The sequence below is a fragment of the Perognathus longimembris genome, chromosome 20, assembly GCF_023159225.1.
Source record: "Perognathus longimembris pacificus isolate PPM17 chromosome 20, ASM2315922v1, whole genome shotgun sequence".
Taxonomy (NCBI): domain Eukaryota; kingdom Metazoa; phylum Chordata; class Mammalia; order Rodentia; family Heteromyidae; genus Perognathus; species Perognathus longimembris.
The window spans coordinates 31,171,610-31,186,116 of NC_063180.1; the positions used below are offsets into that span (position 1 = coordinate 31,171,610).

The 14,507-nt window shown below is 54.4% G+C and overlaps 1 protein-coding gene across 2 annotated transcripts in view; it reads right to left on the bottom strand.

Moving 5' to 3' along the window:
• The window catches only part of Znf710 (zinc finger protein 710), a 39,811-nt gene that overhangs the window by 8,485 nt on the left and 16,819 nt on the right, over window positions 1–14,507 (bottom strand). Inside the window, exon 1 of one of the 2 annotated variants that reach the window (XM_048368598.1) lies at window positions 10,925–11,314. The exons of the other annotated variant lie outside the window; for it this stretch is intronic. The gene's annotated coding sequence lies outside the window, so the exon portion shown is untranslated. Of the gene's footprint in view, window positions 1–10,924; window positions 11,315–14,507 lie in introns of those variants that run through there. 2 annotated transcript variants of the gene reach the window in all.

Here is a 14,507-nt window from a genome sequence, read left to right on the forward strand (position 1 = left end):
GCGGCCATCCCCCCGGCTCTGCCACCGGGGTAATTAATTTTACACAGCTCTCGAGACTACTGTGAGGTGTTAAACAACTGTCACATTGGCGGTGGCTCTGGCTGTAAGAATGGCTTTTTATATATAGGATAAAAACAAGTCAACATACAAAAATAAATCTGGTCTCGAACATCGGCTGCCACCTCGTCAGCTTGGGTGTAAAATGTCTGTCTTATGGAGAGGGCTATTACTTTTCTCGATTAAGGAAACATTACATATTTAAATATGTTAACTTTGGCTGGGTGCTTTAAGGATTGTGGTTCGAAGCCAGCCAGGGTAGGCGACTCCTTGAGACTCTTAGCTTTAATTAGCTACCCAAAAGGCCCGAAGTGGAGCTGAGGCTCAAGTAAGAAGAGCACTTGTGCACCAAGCTCAGAGAGTACACCTAGCCCCAGAACTAGCACCTAAGGGTGGTGGTAGTGGTGGTGGGAGGGAACACACACACACACGCACGCACGCACCCCTCTAAATTCATATTGATTTAAAAAAAACAAACTAGCTTCCAGGTCCAAAGTCACAGTCTCTGATCTAATCAGTTCCGGTACACAAAGCCAAGCCACCCACCTCACCTGGCACTATGCGCCCTCCCTCCCAGGGGCGCCAGCAGCCGGGGCATGCACCTGCTCAGCCCTGTGCAACCTGTGCTTTGCATACACCACAGTCGTCCCTCCCACCCCGAGGTGCCAGCCCCAGCTGAGCCGCTCTGCACTGCACCCACCAGGGCTTTCCGGAACTCTGGAGCACCTTGGTGTGCCCCCAGGAAGTCCCCATGCCCCAGCTGGGGGCTGACACACACCAGAGGGAGGGCAGTGTGCACACACCAGAGGACCGTCCCTGGGTGGCCCCAACCTACAATGCCTGATTTCCTCCCAGGGCTGGAGCCGGGCATGTGGCCAACTGACAGCTCTTCCCCAGGAAACAGGCCCAGGCCTGGGGCCCCAGCCTCCCAGCGCCCCACGGAGCTTCCTCTTCCTGAGGTTATAAATACCCCAGACAGGAACTGTCTTGAGACAGACACTGGAGATTAAGCTTAGAGCCGCTCTGTGTACTGTGGGATCAGCAGGCAGCATCTGTCAGGGGCTGGGGTCCATCTGGAACTCTGGGTTGGGGGGGGGGGCACACTCAAGACGAAGCTGCCCCAGGTAGCTGTGCAGATACTCTCATGCCTCAGTTTCCCCATCTAAGCCTCCAGAGAAAAGATGTGACAGCTCCATAGTCATAGCAGGTGACGGGACTCATCTCAAAATCCTAAGCCGTACGCACATGTTAAGAAAAGTCCGCCACAGAGGCTGAGACCTGGAGGATCTGAGCGTCGAGGCTACAGAACTGGCACGTGTACACGCACACACATAAACATCGTCGTTTGTGGGACACAGAATTGAGGGGTTTTCTCATCCTCAGGCCTCACGTTCAGCAAAACTTTGGTTGCTGTGAGGGCAATCGCTGAGAACTGGGCACTTGTTTACTCATTTGTGCAGAAATCACCCGCTAAGCTGGAGCAGTGGGGTGGGAGGCGGGCTTTGCGTTCCCTGTGCCACAGAGGAGCCCACTGGACCCAGCTGTGGTGGTCCTGGCAGCCACCCCACTTTCTGAGCAAGCTGGGGGTGTCGTTGCCCTGTGTGTGGCTGGCCTGACACAGCACCGGGCGCCCTGTGTATGCGCTGTGGTACTGGACAAACGCTGAACTCAGCAATTTCTCTAGACTTCCCCAGAGGCGGGACCTGCTGATCTCGGTGAAGACCACGCTAGGAAGCTGGCACTGCGTTCTGAGCTCAAATCTGAGTGTTGTGGCTCATGGCTCACATGGCCTCCAACGCAGGCCTCTGTGCTCTCCATTTCCACAGGGGTGGTGAGGAGACGGCAGAATACAGATGCCCAGGCGGCAACAGGTGGTCAGGTCGGGAGAGGGGGTGGGGAGAGGTGCCAATGGGAGCCACAACCCACCTAGGAGCATAGAGTGCTCACCGGGCTAACTTCACAGCCACATAATGGAGTAGAGCTGGGACCCCACCTGGGCCTCTACCCCTTGCTGCCCTGTCTGGTCACTTCATGGCTCTGACTTGGCCTCCTGGGCTCTCAGAGGCTGCCTTGGTCACCGAGGGCCAGCAGGTGCCTCCGCCTGGCCAGTGGGCCCAGCATTCTCTCACACTGACCACCTGGTGGGGAAAGGTGTTAAGTGTTGCTGTCTGTAGTCTCCATGTACAGAGGAGCAGCTCGGCAGCGCCCCCTGGCGGGCTCGACTCTCCTGCACCAGCCTCTGGTTCACTCCCTCCCATGCCTTTCCTTGTGGGATGCCCAGAGCCTAGGGAGATCTCAGTGGGTGCTGCTGGTGGCCCACAGCCCCTGGTGGCACCTCCCTTCCAAGATCAAAGACACAGAACAAAATCCCCCAAGCCCAAAATACAGGGGCTCAGAGGACCCTGGCCTCGGACAGGGCATCCATTAGCCAGATGCAGCCGGGCCTTCTCCAGGGCTACCCTGGTCTCCACACACCACTTGAGCCAGCAAATATCAAAGGCAAGGAGAGAGAGAGAGAGACAGACAGACAGGAAGAGAGAGAGAGAGAGAGACAGAAGCTGTCTGAGTGTAGCTGTGCTGAGAGTGGGGGAAGGGAAATCATGGAGGAGGGAGAGAGGAAGAAGGGAGGAAAAGAGGAAAAAGGAGGGGGGAGAAGAGGGAAAGAGAGCACAGGGGAGAGGGTAGAAATGAAGACACAAGAAGGAGGGGTAGAGGAGGAGCTGAAGGGGGGAGGGAGGGACAGAGCGAGAAAGAGAGAAGGAGAGGGAGGGAGAGGGAAGAAAGGAGAGAAAGAGGCTGTGGAGGCCAAGAAACAAAGCCTGGGAGTCAGGCTAGCCATTTCCCCCAGCTGGGCATTGCCCCTGGGGAGGGAGGGAAGTATAACCTCTGAGACTCAGCAGGACCCCTTCCTGCCCCCACACAGCGCCCCCCCCCCACACCAGCTGCATTATGCAGTGCTCAGTTCCCACTCCACAGTACCACGGCCCAGCTCTGTGGCCCTGGGCAGGTGACTTGGTTTCCTCATCTGCAAAAGCCGGCACAGGGTCTACCCCTGTCACTCAGCTTCTTCCTCACCTGGAAACCCTCTCTCACCCTGTTCTGGAGTGGAGGGAGGCCGGGCAGGGCCAGCACAGCTCGTGTCACCTGGGACACAGAGAGTGAGGCAGACGCCAGGTGAGATCCCTGAAGTCCGTCCAGTCCGATTTGGGATTGGAAGGACAAGAGCCATTTTGAAGAAAGAACCAACCAGAATAATCTGGTGACGCCCAGATAGTCTCCCCCACCTCCCAGTACAGCATCTCAAAAGCCAAGATCTGCGTATGGTGGTACCCTCCTCTCATCCCAGCCCTTGGGAGGCTGAGGCAGGAGGAGAAGAGTTGAAGGCCAGTCTTGGGTTTCCAAAGACAAATCAGTTAGGTGCTGTTGGTTCCCAGCTGAGAACAGAGGATCCCAGTTTGATGCCAGCCCAGGCAGGAAAGCCTGTGAGACTCTTATCTCCAACTAACTCCCCAAAAGCCAACTGTGGAGATGTGGTAGAGCGCCAGCTCTGAATGAAAAGAGCTAAGGGACAGGGCCTAGGTCCTGAGTTCAAGCTCTAGTACACACACACACACACACACACACACACACACACACACACACACACACACACACACACAATAACCACAGAGAAATAAAACACAAACCAACCAAAGACACAGGGCGCTCTGGGCCTTCTGTGCACTCAGGCACTGTGACGGTGCCAGCCTTTGGGCCTAGTGGGTCCCCACCCCTGCATGCAGCTGGCCTGAGCACAGTCCAGGGCTTTGGGACAGCTTTGCCTCTTCATCTGGTTCCTTCCTCCCTATGCCTGCAATTGAATACTAAGTCCGTGTGTTAAGTCAACGCCTTGAGAACCTGCTAGGTGTCAGCTAGTGCACCCAGCAAAGCCCTCACCTGGGGCAGCTGGCTAGGGCAAACTGCCCAGGCTGGGCAGTTTGGGCTGTCACCAGCTGTGTGACTGGAATAGGGTGGGGTGGCTCTGGGCCCTTTGCCCCCGGGGACAAAGCAGAACTCAGCAAAAGGGGAAATGCAAGTCCCGGCTTTTCCCGGAAGTGAAACTTGGCTGGCTGGTCCTGTTTCCCCATTGTCCTCACCCTGATCTGACAGGTAAATCCCCCCTGGCCCCACCCCAGAGAGGAAGAGGAAGGGAGAGCTGGACACTGAGGCCTTGTGCAAGACCTCCAGCTCCTGCCAGCACCACTGGGCCCCAGGGAGGGGACAGCCTATTCCTGACGGGAGTCTCTCGGTGCCTCAGCTTCCCCTTTTCTCTGTAGACAGATTGGCTGAGCCCCAGCTCCTCCCACCAACCCACAAGCCCCAAGGGGCTGCCGCTCATCTTGGCTAGCCCTCTTTCCCCTCTTTTTTGAGACTGATGGGCTTCCCCCTCCCCCACTTCCTTTTCCTGAGCTGTAGGACTAGTTCCTCCCCCCTGGGCTAGGGACAACAGGCCTCATGTTTCTGGAAGATTCCTTGTCTTTCCTCCAATTCCAGAAACAAAAAAGAAATCTCTTCCTCAAACTGTAGAGCTCTGGTGAACACCAAAGTCACCGAGTTCACATAACAGAAAACAAACAAAAACAGCAACAACAACAGCAAAATCCAAAGTTGGCTGCACAAGTTCAAGGGCCATAGATAAGAATCTCAAAAGAAGGAACAAGTTATGTATTGAGCTTGAACTTTGCCAGGCCCCGTGGCCAGCACGTGTCCTTTCTTCTAGACCCAAGGGGTCCATTAGGAGCAGGGAGAAACATTTTCATCTCACACATGTGGAACTGAGGCAAGCACCCTGTGGGTGGCAAGGTAACCCTCCCTCACCTGGCTGGGTCTACCCTCTCTGCTTTCTTTTGGTGGAATTTCTGTTCCCCTTTTCTGCTACCCCAGAGCCATCAAGCTTCTGTTCCTCCTCACCCAGCTCCTTCGAGCCCCTCCCTCCCAAAGCCCTCCGCCTTCTCCATCTTGTCTTCCTCTCCCTCCGTTCCTCCTCTCTTCCGTTTCCATGGCAACCCCATCCTTGGCTCTGCCATCCGGTCTTCTGTTCCTGCATCTCTCTCCTTCCATCTCTCCCCCATGGCAGGAGGGAATGCAACCTACCCCCCCTTGCTTCCGGCCTCTCCCACCCTCTAACTTCCCTCTGGTCTCCTCCAATGTCCTCTTGTGGCCTCAGGGCAACATTTACTCATCTCTTGCTTAAAGAAGGAAAAAAAAGGAAGGAAGGGAAAACCCCGGTCCCATCATGCCTTCTCTTCTAGTTGGGTCCCCACTGCCTTTCTGCTTTCCCCTCAGGGTCAGGACCTAGATCAGGAAAGACAGCCCAGCCCTCACCCAGGAGAGGAAGGAAGACACCCAGGTGGGGGTTGGAAGACAGGGCCCACTGGGGGAGGCACCCTAGAGGGACCCCAGCTCCTCCAGAGAAGCTGAACCCCACTCAGGATGGTGCAAGGGCAGGACCACCCCAGCCATGTGCCTGTGCCCAGGTAAGGAAGCCTGTCCAGAGCCAGAGGCAGAACCAAGGCTGGTCTGTGGGCTGGGGATATGGCCTAGTGGCAAGAGTGCTTGCCTCGTATACATGAAGCCCTGGGTTTGATTCCCAAGCACCACATATATAGAAAACGGCCAGAAGTGGCGCTGTGGCTTAAGTGGTAGAGTGCTAGCCTTGAGCAAAAAAAAAAAAAAAGGATGCCAGGGACAGTGCTCAGGCCCTGAGTTCAAGGCCCAGGACTGGCCACCCAAAAAAAAAAAAAAATTAAAAAAAAAAAAAGGGCTGGTCTGTCTTACCAGCGGGGGGCGGGGGAGCTGCCATGCACCCAAGTCACACGACCAGCCATGCTCTTCCTCACTGCCCCCTTCCCTCTCTCCCAGTGTAGGGGGGAGCCCCATGGGCAGTGTGACGGAAAAAGCTGTGTCATCAATGTCCCTCCCGCCTGGCCCATCCTGTCTGCAGCTGGCCAGGGCCTGCCTGTGCCAGGACACAGCGAGACCCAGGACCCAAGCCCCCAGAGGTGACGATGACCTTCTCCTAAAAGGCTGGCCAGCCTCTGGGGAGCCCAAGGAGGAAGAGAAGAGCAGGGCAAGGAAAAAGCCAGGAGCGGCCCCCCTCCATGTCCTCCGCCCCCAGCCGGGCTACTGTCAGCTGTACTTTCTCAGACAGCTCCCCAACCTCGCAGGCCTCGTCTCCAGTGTGTAACAGGGGGGCCATGGACAATGGCAGGAAGAGACGGCCACACACTGAGCCCCTCCTTTAGGCTGGCTGAGATGAGATCCCACTGAAATTGTGTGTACAGAACACAGCATCTTAGCAACGAAGAGCATTTCACAGAGTGGGAAACTGAGGCTCAGAAGTACTGAGGGACTTGCCCAGGTTTCCGAATATGCTAGAGAATAAATGGAAACTGAATCTAACCTCAGGTCTGTCCCCTTTGGGATCCAGGTGGCGAGCCAGGCACTGGCTGTTCGTGCCTGTAACTCTCCTGTAAGAAGATTAAGATACCAGGAGACAGTTACACACACACTCTCACACTCACACACACACAACACACGAACAGGGTGGAGGTGTGGCACAAGTAGCAGAGTGTCAGATGAACAAGTGTAAGACCTTGAGTTCAAATCCTAGTGCTGCCCAAACAAACTAATAAATAAAATAAAAATAGAAAACAATGAAGGGAAGGGAAATAACACATCTGGTGGGCGTTGGGCGAGGAGGCTACGCACAGGAGGGTTGCAGCACACAGAAGGGCCACAGTGAAAGGGCTGTTACTGCTACTAGGCCATCACGACTGGGCCCTGGGTAGGGCCCGAAGATCACCAACCCTAGTTGAAGCCTGGAGATGGGAAGGGGCTGATGACAAGAGGAGCGGCGAGCAGGCGGGGTGGATGAGGAGGAGACTGGGGGAGTGCTCCCAAGCCCTCTCCCCTCCACCCAGAGAGCCAACCAGCCGGCCTCCATGCCTGGCCCTCATGCCTGCCGAGCCCCTGGCAGTGCTGTCTCCCCGCCCACCCCCGTGCCACGATCAGCATTGATTCTGCAGTCACCCACACACCGGAGTCAGGTCCCAATGGGTGCCAGGCGCAGAGTAACGCAGCCTCTCCTCCATTCACATACAGCCTGGCGGACGGGGGAAGGAGGGGCCATCTGGCTGGCAGGCTGGCTCGGCAGAGTGTACACACGTGGACGTCATACGGAGTGACGCACGGGGCGGCCATCCTCTCCCCGCTCCCCTCGCAGGTGACATGTACACACAGCGAGCAGAGCGGAAGCCCCGTGGGAGGAGTAGAAGTCCACCTACCTGAACTTGACCAGGCGCAGTCCAGCCAGGTGGGCTGCTCCGAGGAGGCAGGGGCCACACGGAGGGTGTGTGGGGGGGGGGGGGAGCATTTTAGTGGTAGAGTGCTTGTGTAGCATACATGAAGCCCTGGGTTCCTTAGTACCACATACACAGAAAAGGCCGGCAGTAGCTCTGTGGCTCACGTGATAGGGTGCTAACCTTGAGCAAAAGCAACTCAGGGACAGAGCCCAGGCCCTGAGTTCAAGCCCCAGGACTGGCTCACAGAGGCGGAGGCAGAGGCTGGCGGGGAGGCAGTGGTGCTGGATAGACAGGAGGGTTAGCGGGAGGCTCTGGGAAGGTCACTGGACAGGTCCTGAGCCTGTGCCCAGACCTGACACAGATGCAGGTGACCTGAATGCTAGCCTGATTCTAGTGGAGATGACTAGAAAAAAACAAGACGCCCAGCATTCCCTGCAGGCTGTGAGGGTTTCCTCAAGGCCCTGCCTGTACTGGTGGCTCATGCCTGTAATTCCAGACACTCAGGAGAGCCACAGGCTCAAGTTCCAATAGCAGCCCCCACAGAAAAGTCCCAAAGATCATAGTTCTAAAATAACTGGCCAAATGCTGCGCTGGAGGCAAAGTTCCAGTGATAGAGCACCTACGGACAACTTGAGCTAGCATGAAGTCATGAGTTCAAATCCCATGAGTTCAAACACACACACACACACACACACACAGACACACACACAGACACACAGACAGAGAGGGAGGGAGGGAGAGAGAGAGAGAGAAACAAGCAACCTGCCCATGCCCAATAGCTGCTTCTCTGGTGAGGCTAGAAAAGATTAAGATACTGGGAGTCAGGTACCGAGGTGAAACTGCATTTGAGAAACAATTGGGGGCTGGGGATATGGCCTAGTGGCAAGAGTGTCTGCCTCATATACATGAGGCCCTGGGTTCGATTCCCCAACACCACATATATAGAAAATGGCCAGAAGTGGCGCTGTGGCTCAAGTGGCAGAGTGCTAGCCTTCAGCAAAAAGAAGCCAGGGACAGTGCTCAGGCCCTGAGTCCAAGCCCCAGGACTGGCCAAAAATAAATAAATAAATAAAAATAAAAGAAAAACAATTGCTCCTAGCTGTTTTTTGTTTTTGTTTTTCTTCTTTGGCAAGTCCTGTTGCTTGAACTCAGGCGCTGGGCGCTGTCCCAGAGTTTCTTTTGCTCAAGGCTAGCACTCTACCACTTGAGCCACAGTGACACTTCCAGCTTTTTCTCCCTGCATATGTGGTGCTGAAAAATCAAGCCTAGGGCTTCATGCATGCTAGACAAGCACTCTACCACTAAGCCACCCTTCCCAGCCCAGTTTTTTTTTTTCAAAGGTCTGAGACTGGGTCTTAAACTGGATACCTGAAACATTTGCTCATCGCTAGCGCTCTACCAACTGAGCCATGCCTCCAACCCATTTCCTTGCTCTCACCACTGCAACCCGTGCATGCACACAAGAAACAAGACTGCCTGGGCCCCATGTGTGATACATTCTCCCTATCACAAAAGCCCCTGCAGACAGACCGAAGGTGAACACGGAGGCCAAGGGTGAACACATGGTAAAAACAACTTGGTGGGGTTCAAGGAAAGAATGGAGATGCTGGAAATGAACCTCAGCCCACAGGAAACTTGCAAGCTCTTCCAGGACTCAGAAAGCCAGGCAGGGAAGGGATGGCCTGGGCCCGTTCCAGTTTACAGAGAGAGACTTTTCCAGGCCTGACTGCACGAGGGCTTCCTAGCAGGCTCTGGGCAGCGCGTGTGCAGACAAAATCCTCATGCCAGTGGGGCAGACTGGCCTGCTGCCCTCAGCGGTGCTGTCCTGGCCCAGGCCAAATGCATTATCTCATCTAACCCTGACCCAAGCCCCCGGTGGGTTCACAGCACTACCATCCATTACCAACTTGCTTCTGGGCCTTTCTGAGGTCCAGGAAGGCAGAGGAAGCCTTCAGAGTATGGCTGCTCAAAGCATGCTCTGTAGGTAACTACTTCCAGATACAGGGCAGCACCAGTGGCTCTCACCTGCAATCCCAGCTACTCAGCAGACTGAGATCTGAGGATCATGGTTCAAAGCCAGCTCAGGCAGGGAAGTCCCTGAGACTATCTCCACTGGCACCAAAAAAAAAAAAGTGTCCCATCTAATCATTGACACTGGGTGACATCCAAACAGGGTGATACACACAGTATCTCCCTGTGACCTACAAATACGGTGGCCTCTGCCTTCACTGTTCCATCCACAGTGTCACCAGGCAGGGACCGAAAATATCATTATTACTCACCTACTAAAGGGCTGCACCTGTTCTGAACAATTTTATTCCTTCCTTCCTCTCTCCCTCCCTCCCTCCTCTACCTCTTTCTTTCTGGAGATAGTATCAAGCAAGGTAGCCCAGACTGGCCCTGAACTCTAAATCCTCAGTCTCCTAAGGGCTGGGATTATAGGCCACACCTCTCAACTCTGAAAACATATGCACTCTTCTCCTTGTCATATTCCTTGAACTGAACAATACAGTCTAGCCAGTCCTTATGTCTTTTACAGGGTATGAGGCATTACAGTCCAAGCTTTTAGTGGTGGTTTAAATAAGACACTCAGAGCTAGGTAGGCAGGCGCTGGTGGCTCATGTCTGTCTGTCATCCTAGCTACTCAGGAGGCTGGGATCTGAGGATCGCAGTTCAAAGCCAGCTCGGGCAAGAAAGTCTGTGAGACTCTTTTCTCCAGTTAGCCACCAGAAAACAAGAAGTGGCTGAAGAGCTCAGGGACAGTGCCCAGGCCCAGAGATCAAGCCCCACAACCGACAAAGCATCCTAGGTTAGTGTGCACACCTACAGTCCCCAGCAGATCAGGTTGTGAGGACAATTTTCCCAGCAGGTCATGAGGCACTGGCCTGGACTGTAGATAGGAGCTGGATGCCAGGTCTTTGCCTGGGAAGTACTAAACACAGGACCTGGCTGCCCGGAGGCCTCACTGCTATTCTTAGCACGGGGCCACACAGCCAGGTCCCGATGTCCAGCCTTAAAGGAGAACAGCCTGCTAGGGGCCCTGTCCCTGCTGCTCCCCAGCATCTGCAGGTGTGTGGGGGGGAGGAGCATGAGTACTCTTGTCTAAACTGGAATAACCTGGTAGTCCCCGAGCCCTGCCCTTGAGGCCCATGTGAGGGCTCCGCTCCAGTAGACATACAGAGGAGTGGTGTCCCCACCCATCTCCATCCCTTCCACCTCATCCCCCACACAGGACATCATGTGTGGCTCACAGAGGCCTAGACAGGTCACAGCCCATGTCACCCACAGAGCTGGCAAACACCACCCCGCCCCGCCCTCCAGGAAGCTCGGAGCACCTGACTCATGGCCTGTCCTCCATTCAGGCCTGGCTGCCACCCCTTCCTGCTCCTGCCAGCCTCATCTGGCCCCCCATCTTCCTGGGGGAGGCCCTGGCCACTCTAGATGACGGAGCCTGGGGAGGGGGATATGGGGGGAGGGTAACCTCCGGAGGAGCCAGCAGGATTCACAGCCTCTGGGGCGCTCACCGACTGTCAGCTCCACAGCTGCCATGACAAATTGCGCCCACGCTTCAACATTCAGGCGGCACCCACTCCCATGCCAGGCAGGGGTGTAGAGGAGGAGCGGGCCGGGTTTGCGCCTCGGAAGGGGCAATGTCCCCTCTGACCTCCAGGTCTCAGATTCTAAGGTTCAAAACACTGCACAACTGGTGTGTGGCAACACCGTTTTGCAGCAGGCGTGGACGGCGCCGGGGGAGTGGGTGGAGCAGCATTCTCCTGGGAATGCCTGGGAGAATGACAACACAGAGATGACAGCACAGTCTCTGAAGCCAGGCAAGCCACTGGCTCAGGCCTGTCATCCTAGTAACTCAGGAGGCTGAGATCCGTCCATCATGGTTCAAAGCCAGCCTGGGCAGGAAAGTCTGTGAGACTCTTTATATCCAATGAAGCACCAGAACACCAGAAGTGACACTATGGCTCAAGAACACCAGCCTTAATGAGCAAAAGAGCTCAGGCACAGTGCCCAGGCCCTGAGTTCATGCCCCAGGACAGGCACCAAAAAACAAAACAGAACAAATACAAATAAAAAACCATAGTATAGTCTCTGACCTCAGACACATGGTGAATCATAGCAACAACATCAAAAGTATCAAAGTCCCAGGCATACAAAGGGAGCTGTGATTAACTCTACCTGGGGAAGCAGGGTCCCAAGCAGGTTTTGTGGGCAGCGTAGGAGTTTAGCAGGGGGTCATTTCTGGCCTTGTCATATGCCATGTGTCAACACAGCTTCTGTGTGAAGCCAGAAGGCAGGTCCTTCCTCTCCAGAGGGCCATTCTGAGGCCTGGTCACCCTGGGGGCCCACTGCTCCTGAAGCTGTGGGACAAGCTAGTGGGAGGCTGGGGGGTGGGGGGGGAGGCTAATGGGATGTCTGTGGACAGTGCCCGTGGACCAGCTCTCGCGTGAACTCACACCGCCCGCCATTTCTAACAAGCCCTTTCCTGGTGCTAACAGAGATTTGGGGATTCATGTTCACCTTTGACCTTCCCCCTAACACTAGCCCTACCTCAGGCCAGGCAGAAAACACAGAATCTCACATCTGCCTCCTTCCATCTCTCCCAGCTGCCGGGGTTCCCATGTGCCTCTCGCCTGGCCTGGGGGGGGGGGGGCGGGGAGCTTCCCACATACTGCGACCCCTCAAAGCGGGGCTGATGGAGACCCACAAGCTCAGTGCACGCTGGGGAGTGTGATGGAGGGAAAAAAAACAACAAAACACCCATGGGCTCCCTTCTCCAATGAAAGCACTTCTCTCCTGGTCTCTTTCCCTTGAAAACACAAGCGCTATTCAAAAGCAAAGAAGAAGAAAAGATTTTTTTTTTTAATGGAGGGGGGGGGTAAGGCAAAAAGAAAAGAAAAAAGAGGAACTGAATAGAAGAAGCAAAGGGAGGGAAAAAGAGGAGAAGAGAGCCATCGGAGGGAGAGAGATGGCAGAGCGGGAATGAAAGGCAGAAGCAAGAAGAAGGAGGGCGCACACAAAGGGTGAGGGAGAGAAAGACAGAAGCTTTGAAAGAATGTTCCAGCGTGAATGCAGCGTGCAGGGGATGGAAAGGGGCGCTTGAAAAGGAGCAGCGATCCCCATTCACACACAGTGCCAATCACAGGACAATGCCGGCCCATTCTTCCTTCCTCCTTCTCTCCTTTCTGGGGAGGGAGAGGCTGAAAACCGTTAAGTTCACCACTCGAAGTACGGAAAATACAGCTGGCTCGTGGGAGAGACATCAAAGAGCTATTGTAAAGATCCCCCCCAAACTCATGACACCCCGAGAAGCGTTCTCTGGCAGCCATCAGCTCTATTTCAGGGTCAGCTGTCCCTGTCCCAGGCCTGGCAGTGGCTGAGAGAGCCCGGGGCCCTGTGGCCCTGGGTGTTTTGAGGGCCTTACTCCACCTGTACTGAGTCTGTCCGGCCCATAGTGGTGCCCAGGGAAGAAGGCCAGCCCACCAGGTTCTCGTGCAATGAATGACATTCCTGAACAGCCCAGAGACCAGTTAGCCTCAAGAGAGGCTGTTCAGAAGGAGGAAAGGGTGGGCTTTCTTTTTTGATGTGTGTGTGTGTGTGTGTGTGTGTGTGTGTGTGTGTGCGCGTGCACGCCAGTGCTGAGGACTGAACTTGAGGTCAGGGCCTGGGCACTGTCCCTGAGTTTCCTCTCTCTCTCTCTCTCTCTCTCTCTCTCTCTCGTTCTCCCATTTAAGCCACACCTCCACTTCCAGCTATGTGATAATTTCCTGCCAAGGCAATCCTCAGATCTCAGACTCCTAAGTTGCTAGAATTATAGGTGTAAGTCATTGGCACTAGCTCTCTTTTGATTTTTTTTTTTTTTTTGCCAGTCCTGGGGCTTGAACTCAGGGCCTGAGCACTGTCCCTGGCTTCTTTTTGCTCAAGGCTAGCACCCTACTACTTGAGCCACAGCGCCACTTCCAGCTTGTTCTGTTTTTTTGTTCGTTTTCTTTTCAAGCAAAAAGATGGATTTATTGGGGAAGCAAAGCAAAAAGCAAACTGACCGGCCAGGGACACAGCATAGACTCAGGAGCTGAAACTTCGACAGTGGAAAGTGGGCTGACTAGCCAGGGACTCAGTGCATGCTTGCGAGCTGCCACTGTGACCCGGAGCAGTCCTCAATTTGGGGTTTATAAAGGTAAAGGCATAACACAGATGTAGGAGGTTGACGCAGGCGATAGGGCAAGAAACAAACAAGTTAAGCAAGCCATTTACAGAAGCAGAATTTTGGGGTCAGGTTGACCTAATCTACTCCCCCCCAACAGTCCCTACCATGTCAAGATGGAGTCCTTACAATAGGGAGTCCCTATTGTACTCCCTACAATAGTATCTGTTGATGAAGAACGCTTCTTCCCCATCTCCTGTACACTTACATTATAATCTAACTGAAATGCACTGTTTGCACTGTGTCTAAGCACATCCTCTTACTTTCCAGGACCATGAACAAGTACCCTCAGACTAATTTTCTTTTTCTAAAAATGGCCACTCTTTCCACTTTCACTGTCAACAGCTTGTTCTGTTTATGTGGTGTCCAGGAATTGAGCCCCGGGCTTCATGCATAGGCAAACAGTCTACCGCTAAGCCACATTCCCAGCCCTCACTTTTGATTTTTCTGAGACTGGGTCTTGCCTTATAGCCCAAGCTGGCTTTGAACTCATGCTCTTCCTACCTCAGCCTCCCAAGTACAGGAAGAAAAGTTTACTTTTTTCTGTTCCTTTTTGAAAAATGTGATTAGTTTACTGATGTTACTATTATGTTTATGCTTTATCTTGCATTCATTCGTTCACTCGATACCCCTGGGACCTGAGCTCAGAGCCTCATGCTTGCTGGGCCGGTACTCTCTATTTAAGCCACTCCCACGGTGTAGGGTTCATTCCGTGCCTTGGCTGTTTGTAGCGTCACTGTCCTCCCAGAAGGAAGGGCCTCTGTGGTGTCAGGCTTGCACTCACATGATTACATCGTCAAGAGTCTCATGTCACCCAGACTGGCCTTGGACTTGCAAGGTTCCTGCCGCAGCCGCACAACTGCTGAGATTCCAGGTGTGCACTGCCACACTTG